The 9,564-nt window shown below is 31.6% G+C and overlaps 1 long non-coding RNA gene across 1 annotated transcript; it reads left to right on the top strand.

Annotated features, from left to right (window-relative positions):
- Positions 1 to 2,227: 2,227 nt before the first annotated feature.
- LOC139490440 (uncharacterized) lies at positions 2,228 to 3,996 on the top strand. The gene is made up of 2 exons (XR_011656330.1): positions 2,228 to 2,329; positions 3,096 to 3,996. It is a non-coding gene; the product is annotated as an uncharacterized lncRNA (long non-coding RNA).
- Positions 3,997 to 9,564: the final 5,568 nt, after the last annotated feature.

Raw genomic sequence — 9,564 nt, 5'->3', positions numbered from 1 at the left:
AGCAAAGGATCAAGTTTTGCATTACTTATGGCCAATTGTTTTCGGTATTCATTTTAAAAGAACTAATGATCAATAAGACAAACAAAACAATCTCATTTTGGGCCCGTGTCTATGAAAGAAACAAAAGCGAAAAACAATTGCCGGTAATAAGGTAACATATACCCGGTAAGAGTGTAAAGGGATAGTCAAACATTAGGTATATGGATAGCCAGTAATAGCGTAAAAGGATAGTTGATTATAGGGTGTAGTTCATATTCAGAAAATTTTAATATGGTTAGAGGTAAGTATATGGTTTTACTAGCATTTACACTTTACTCACGTTAAGGGGTTATTTTGTTCAAGCTGTTGAATTGTTGCTTGTTGGTGTAAAATTGTTGCTTGTTGTTGTTGTAGGGACTTTTCCAAATTATTTAATCTGTTGTTGATGGCATCTGGATCATTTAGAAGTAACCGTTTTGATCCGTGGATTTCATTTGTCTCTCCAAACCTTCCATTAAACAAGTTCCGAAATATAAAATGAGTTGTATTGCGACTACCATAGCCATATTTTCCATCATTTAGAATTTAGGACAGGTAATTTCTTATCGCAATGTGTGCGCTTGCACGTATTAAGGAAAACTATAATCTTTGACACATTTATTATGCAGACCATTATGATTAGACACTGTCGAAAGTCGTTGCGATCTCGGTAAGGTTCCTAGTACATAATATTCGTTCAAAAAAAAACTTTGTTCTATTATCAGTGTAACAAAATTGAAGAAGATTTATTCGAGATCAATAAAATGCAGTTCTTTTCTTTTAATCTTAAAATTAACTGATCGCAAAAAGAAAATAGAAATTTCATTTCCATTTGTATAGTTTGTCTCACTCATTGATTGATAAATTGTTATAAAATATGAAACAATACAAAAGGGAAAAGCAATAAACTAGCCGTCATGAAACACAGTTTTACATTGATTGTTTCATAAAAAGAATTATATTGGACACAGATTTACTAATCTGCCATTTTATTTACTTTTACAACATCAATGGACAAAAACATAGATCCAGCCATCTTGAGCATTTTAATTTTTCGAGTTGAAAGATTTTATGGACTCTTCTTTTAAATATATCGGATTTCGTACTTCTGCTAGTACGTTTTTATATGTCTATTTAAAAAAAAAAGGACCTGTTGTGTAGTTGACAGTGAGACACATTGGAAAATGTGTCTTCATAAAATATCTCCTGTTGTTCACTTTAATCTTCAATTAATTGAAAAATGATTAACATGTGCAATCGTTCACATTGAAGTCAGTACTAATGTCTGCCTTATAATAAATAGTACTTTTTGCTTATAAGTGCAATACTTCAGTTAAGTGAAACTTATATCAGTCTACTGACACCTATAAGTGACCTAATAATATCTGACGTTAACTAATCTATGTCGTAGTGTCGCTAAAGAAGATGTTGATTTAATACGGAAATAGAAACTTAAAATTGTTTCCTTTATTGGTTTCACATGTTTTTGGTACAATACTTGTTAACAAATAAGATAAATGTCAATAATGTGAGTATAATGTTTATCAGTTTTATTCATCACTTTGTGTTCGTGTTTAAATCAGTATATTTAATGTTCAACAGTTTCAAATGTTGTTTCTAAAACTAATCTTCAAACAACGCAATTTGCTAGAATAATCCTTCAATTACGGACCTGAGACAACTGCCCAAATATATGTGTAATCGAGAATAGGCCTGCATCTAGCTAAATGACAAGATCAAAAGGAAATAATGTGTGTTGAAATTGTGCGTTTTTCTGCTATATCGATATGATGAGTTAAGTTCCCCTCAAATTTTGATTATAGTTTTTTTTTAATATGTTGTACTAAAACACCATTGTCACAGGTTGGGGAAGGTTAGGTCGCTTACAAACATTTCTGTCAAATTTGTATTTTATAAATTGTTTTAAACTTATCGTAAATAAGGCCGTTAGTTTCTTAATTGAATAGTTGCATATTTTTCATGTTTTGGCCTTCAATAGCCGACTACGGATTTTCTCATGGTCTTACCGTACGATTATCTATAGTTGTTGACTGCATTTGAACTTTGGTGGATAATTGTCTTATTGACAACCATATCACATTCCATATGAATAAAGAATCCGCAGTTATCTATATGTATTAAGCTTAAGACTTTGAATCGTCGATCAAAATATATATACATTACTTATTAGTTATAATAGGTACACGGCATTGTAATAATTCAGAACTTATATTTTAGAATTAAAGGGACAAGTAACATTCATAAAAAGATAACTGCAGGATGGGAGGCATCATGTCTAAATTTATAAACCGTAAGCGCTACATACAGCATAGCAACACACAGATAGAGATAACAATATTTTATTTTGTCACAATTGAACATGAACAAAATATACAACAAAAATAACAACAGAAACAAATTTAATTGGAATCGTTTCAAGACTTCATCTTTATTAGTCGTAGCATAATATTTTTTCATAATTGAGATGTCTTGTTTTTGTTTTGCATATTATCAATATCATATTGTCCTTATTTCGAAATACAATTCGATACATTTATTCAAAATAGCATAGTTACGCCAACTATGCTATTTTGAATAAATGTATCGAATTGTATTTTGAAATAAGGACAATTTGAATGACATAGCCGACAATTTAATAAAACCAAATGACACAAAAACACCGTTCAAACTAGATAGTCCTTAAAAAAAACGGAAAGCAGAGCAACAAATTACAAAAGAAAACAAATTATAATAGGTTAATCAAACCTCTTTTTCGAGTAAATACGAATGTATGACACAATCGAAAGTTCAAACTAAAGAGGTGTCATATGAAACCAATACATAACTGATCATGTTTTCAAAGATTAATTAAAAGAGGGACGAAAGATACCAAAGGGACAGTCAAACTCATCAATCTAAAACAAACTGACAACACCATGGCTAAAAATGAAAAAGACAAACAAACAACAGCACACACGACACAACATAGAAAACTAAAGAATAAACGACACGAACCCCACCAACTAGATTTAGATTTATCATTTTTAATGTCTATGCATGTGTTTTCAATTTCACAGGTCACACAGCTACACACAAACCATTAAACACAGAACAACGTCATCTTCCATTGACAGCCAACATACAATGTGAGATAGAAATAAATCATACCGACAAACTTATTACTGACTGTGCTATAATAAAAGATAAGTTGTATTTTATTTGGTTGGACACTCCGAAGATAGTAATTTATAATACTGATGGAACATTTGATAAAGAAATGAACTTATCCTGCACACCATTAAAGATATCGCCAATAGATTGCGATACTGTAGCTGTACTTTGCGACGATGGCACTATAAAATTGTTCACTCTGCCAAAGGGTATTGAACAGACTTCTATAAATACTAGTAAAAATTGCAGTGGGCTATCTTACAAGGACGGATTTTTATATGTGGTTGTTAATGGCGAATCTATAGACGTGTTCAGTTTAGACGGGATTATAATTCGAACATTTCGTTGTCCATCATCTTCAATAGAAAACATTGCTGTGACTAAAGACCAGATCTTTCTTACAGATTGGTTTCACGAAGGACTTTATTGTTGTGATTTATACGGAAGGATTATTTGGACTTGTTTTAATAATGATCAAATTCTTCGTCAGGGTTTGACAACAGATGATGGCAATATTTATGTGGCTGGTCTCTACTCTCGAAATGTTTTTGTGATATCTTCCGATGGCAATAGACAAACAAAATTACTTACCAGTTCGAATGGTTTAGATTTACCAGCAGCAATTCATTTTGATAAAATACTCAAATATTTGCTTGTTTGTAATGCAGATAACGGACATGCCTTTTTGTTTCAGATAAAACATCGAGAAAGGGATTTGGAATAACTTACTATGATTGACATTGTAGCAGATAAAATGCTGTAATAATGCTATGACTAATTATATATTCTAAGTGAGGAACATTTTTATCAATCGTTTGATTTATTTAAGCTTTTTATTTCGCCATTTGAAAAAAAACTTTCCGTTTTGAATTTTCCTTGAAGTTCGGTATTTTTGTTTTATTTCTTTTTACTGGTGTCATTTGTCAACCTGCAACTTTCCATGTAAATTAGACAAATGGGTTCATGTTCTATTGATAAACGTGCATGCATGATCTTCAAACTGTAAATTTATTTGCTTTGAAATACTCGGAATACATAAACTATCGGGTTCCAAATAAGGCAATTCCCCTGTTTTCTACTGTTTATATGTGGTGGTAAATAATTGCATATATTTGTTATCGAGAATACGCCTCACAGCTATCTGACATGATCAAAGAGAAATAATTTGTACAAAAATGGCGAGTTTTTCTGCTATATATCGATATGATGAGTTACGTTTTTTTATCATGTTGTGCTATAACACCATTGTCACAGGATGGCCATAAGGAAAGGGTTGGTCGCTTTCAAAAAAATCTGTCAAATTCGTATTTCGTAGATTGTTTTAAATTGATCATGAATTAGGCCGTTAGTTTCTAAATTGAATTGTTGCATATTGTTCATGTCGGGCCCTAAATAGCCGAGTATACCACGGATTTTTCTCATGGTCTCATCGTACGATTATCTATACTTGTTCACTACATTTGAACTTTGGTGGATAGTTGTCTTATTGGCCACCATACCACATTCCATATGAATAAATTTATCCGAAGTTATATATATGTATTAAACTTAAGACTTTGAATCGTATATCAAAATATACATGATTAATTAGTTTTAATAGATACACGGCATTGTAATAACTCAAAACATATATTTTAAAATTTAAGGGACAAGTAACATTTATCAAAAAACATAACTGCAGGATGGGAGGCATCATGCCTAAATTTATAAACCGTAAGTGCTACATACAGCATAGCCACACACAGATAGAGATAACAATATTATATTATTTTGTCACAATTGAACATGAACAAAATATACAACAAAATTAACAACAGAAATAAATTTAATTGGGATCGTTTCAAGACTTCATCTTAATTAGTCGTAGCATATATACTGTTTTTTTCATAATTGTGATGTCTTGTTTTTGTTTTGCATATAATCAATTGGCGTAACTATGCTATTTTGAATAAGTCTAAAAAAATTTGTTTTGAAATAAGGACAAATTGAATGACATAGCCGACAATTTAATAAAACCTAATGACACAAAAACACCATTCAAACTTGATAGTCCTTCAACAAAAACGGAAAGCAGCAACAAATTACAAAACAAAAAACAAATTATAATAGGTTAATCGAACCTCTTTTACGAGTAAATACGAAAGTATGACAAAATCAAAAGTTCAAACTAAAGAGGTTTCAATGGCAATGTTTATGTGGCTGGTCTCTACTCTCGAAATGATTTTGCAATATATTCAGATGGCAATAGAGAGACGGAATTACTAACAAGTTCGAATGGTTTATATTTACCAGCAGCAATTCATTTTGATAAACTGCTCAAATATTTGATGGTCTGTAATGCAGATAACGGACATGCGTTTTTGTTTCAGATCAAACTTGGAGAAAGGGACTGGGAAAAAATTCAAAAGATGTATTAAATGTTTAAATTTTATAAACTTTTGTATTTTATAATAATTTAACAACTAAATTACATGACTGAGGTCACTGACCTTAGCTTACTAAAACATTTATAACAATCCTGTTTGAGAAACGCTGCAGAGCAGGGTGATATAGGCGGAGGGAAGGACGATAATATCGTATATCACCAACAGAAATTATACTGGAAGAAAATACCAAAAACCGATTTTAGAATAAATATGTGTATTGCCGATCACAGATTATATGAGATTATCAATTTAAATTCCAAAAAATCCTCCTTAAGGATGTACTTAGTTGAGGTAAGGTGAAAATTAATAAATTAAGAAGTTAAAAATGATAGTATAAGCTAGTAGAGCATCAATTAAGGATAAAAATAAGCTAAAAGTATTGATAGGTCATGGACCTCCTTTTCGAGATATTTGAGGGTAAAAATATGCCGGGAAAAGGCTGACTCGGACTTTTACCTTATATTTGCATTGGTATTATTAGGTCTCAAAACAAAAGAAAGAAAATTAAGAATCTTCTAAAATTTTGGTAAATGGCCTTTCATAAGCTATTAAGTATTATATGAAAAAATAAATGGGTGTTATGGGGCAAAGTATTTTACATTGTATTGTATAGAAAAACACCAAGGAGTCCGAAAATTTGACACAAATTCCAAAACCTCACCTAAGTACATTCTTAAATCACTTGATTGTCGATATATATATATATAACGAAGCAATAAAGACTTGTCATCCAAGTATGAGATTTAGCAAACCATAAAACCATGTGAAATCCACCCTTTTCTCCGGAATATGCATGAAACAAGTCAGGAAAATGACAGTGGATTCGCTCGTGTTCTGTTGGTTGATAAGGTTAGATTCTAAAAATAACCCTTTCCCTAACCTGGTATAAAAGTGCAAACCAAGAAACTAAAGGCAAATATGTAAAGCAGCAACATTAAAAGGACAACCACTCAATTGCAGGACAAGCATATACAGGTGACATATATTTTTGATTAAAACTATTGAAATTGACATAGTTACAAACCTAATCTCGATTTATATCAAAGTTTTCGAAATGTATTTGTGAAGCCACTTAGTGGCGTTAATAATTTGTTTGACGCAAAGTTGGTTATTCTATTTTGCTGTCTTTGTGTACTGTCCTAAACTCTTTTAGGAATTCGTTGTTATTTTGTTGTTAACATGGTTAACCTGTCGAAATATACTTTCATATTATTTATTTATGTAGTTCTAAGCCTGAGTGTTCTTGCATTTATTAAAATTGTTTTCCTGTCATGTAATGTTGTCATTTTAACGGTATATTTAACATCGCCATAAAGTGCGAGGTTTGGCTAGCCACAAAAACAAGTTCAACCCAATATTTTCTCTTAACCTGTCCTATACCAAGTCAGGAATATTGCAGTTGTTATCTTAGACTAATAGAGCGTTTCTATGTATGTTGCATTGTCATTTGTTTTTGTTGCACTTCAGTGAACGTGTTTCTTCTTACAGTTGATGTGTTCCCTCGGTTTTAGATTGTAATCCGAAAATTTCTCAATCGATTTTTGACTTTTGAACAGCGGTACACTACTGTTGCTTTTATTTATAGGCTATTTATTAAGTAAAAATATTTGTCAACACGATATTATAACATCATCTCCGAATATTACTATTGTTAGCATTGGTTTAGAGCGCTGGGCACAGTATCTCAATATCCAAATAGCATGAGTTCGAATTTCGGCGAGGGAAGAACAAGAAGTTGCATCCGCAAATTTGCGGTCTTCATGTCTTTTTAGTATTCATTGCATGTTGGTTTGCCATCTCGACTTGAAGCACTCCACAATAAAAAAATAGCATAACTCTTTTTTTGCTGATGAGTAAAATGCTAGGTCAATATGATCGAAAAAAGAGTTCGCTAAAAAGGGAGGATCAGTTGTTTTTTTATAGTACGCATTAGAAAATTTGCTATAAAAAATCATTTATTGACAATGTTATTATCAGGCTTTGTATTACGCTGAAGAATTATAGAATGAAATTTCGACTAATTAACTTAACAACATTTATAGATATTTTGTATAATTAAACATATATACAAGTCGCATGTAACAATAGAACATAAACTATTTTTAAACGCTTCATTCGATAACAGACAAAAAACGCCATGAAAAAAGCAAAAGCGAACACATAAAGATCTACAAAACAACAAAGAAAAGAAAAGAAAAGTGCAAACCCCCTTCAAATCAACTCGTGATCGCAACCTTTAGTTTCAAAAGCATGACCTCATCGATCAAACCAACCATTTGGAACAATTGGTTTAACAGCAAGCAGCAAACCTCTTATAAAGAATTCATGATAAAGAATGGAATATCTGGAAAGCGTAGCAACTGGGACATTTGTGAATGATATACAAACACTCCTTTTACATGCTTTTCATTTATGTTGCTGTAATATGTGTTAAGAAACGGACAATTTACAATTGGGAAGTACCAAAAAACATAATCTTCTTTTTTGTTGAAACGTGTTGTTCTCAACCGATTCTTATTGTCACTTTATAGAGGTAGGTCAAGATAGATATGGGGAACTCTTGACTGCATTCGTATCTGTTGTATCCTTTATTAAAAGTTCGATTGGATATATTCGTTCAAAGTAGACACAAACCTTTGATTTGTGAAGTCATAGGTCATCGTCTATATAGAGTGACTTAAATGAATAAGAGATAAGAAAGATACAAAAGGGACATATAACTCATAAGATGAAAATAAACTGACAATGCTTTTGTCAATTTATTCTTTAATTTTTTTTTACTGAATGACATGTCCTCAAATCGTAGCAAATATGTTTTCAAACATTGCATCAAACATCTAGATTATGTGTTTAGTTTACATTACAATGTAAATTCATTAATGATTGAGATGTTTTTTTTATTATTAATGTGAATAATGCATCTGGGTGAGTATCGCAATTATGAAAACTTACATTCAGATATCTGATACATATATATGTTAATGCTAATAGTTTCGAAGCGCACGGTGATTACCCGGCAATATAACGTAGTTGGCACAATTATGTAATTTAAGTACACAATACAGCAAAATAAGTTTTACTTCTTCATCTTTGGCCGCAATCGCAAAGTTAAATACTGTGGATTCACTTATTTTCGTAGGTACAGATTTTAGAGGATTAAGGAAAAAACACATGTTCGTGAATATTTCATTTCGTGGTTTTACCAAGGTCTGCATACAAACCTATAAAACAAATTGGTATTCGTTCAATATCTAATTTCGTGGTTCACCTGTACCCATGAAATCCACGAAAATTGGTATTTAACGAATAATAATGAATCCACAGTGGAACAGACTTATAGATTGTTAGTTACATAGTGTGCTAGTGACCTAATACGGTATATATGGAATTTACTGACCCATATATATCGTAATACGTCACTAGCACACTATGTAACGAATTTATCTTACCGACTATTTTAACGTGTAAAATTTAGACTAGTGACCAACAAAATGAGCAAGTCTTCAATACAGTTAGCATTAACATGTTACATGATTAAGAAACTACTTCCTTTGATCCTACAAAAACAGATGCCAACAATGACAACTTGTTAGATTTAAATGTGTTTTATGAATTTATTTCACTGTATCATCACTTTCTTCGTCTGTTGAAACCTTTAAGATTTTTTCTCAGTACTGTTTTTTTTTTCTAAAGGGACGTAACACCAATACTACCCGTGTATGAAATAAGCCCCGCCTCCTTATTACCTTATATGGTATATAAAGGAACATAACTCCACTACTAACCGTGTATGAAATAAGCCCCGCCTCCCAACTAACCTTATACTAAATATACACGGTTTCCACGAGGACGCTTTTAACCAATCATATTCCTAGAAATGTATAGGAGGTAAGATAACTATGAAAACATTTCAAGTGTATGCTAATTCGCAAATATCTTTGAAACAGTT

The sequence above is a fragment of the Mytilus edulis genome, chromosome 9 (genome assembly GCF_963676685.1).
Source record: "Mytilus edulis chromosome 9, xbMytEdul2.2, whole genome shotgun sequence".
Lineage (NCBI taxonomy): Eukaryota > Metazoa > Mollusca > Bivalvia > Mytilida > Mytilidae > Mytilus > Mytilus edulis.
Note: the sequence above shows the minus strand (reverse complement) of the source record. Positions and strands in the feature narration are given on the sequence as shown.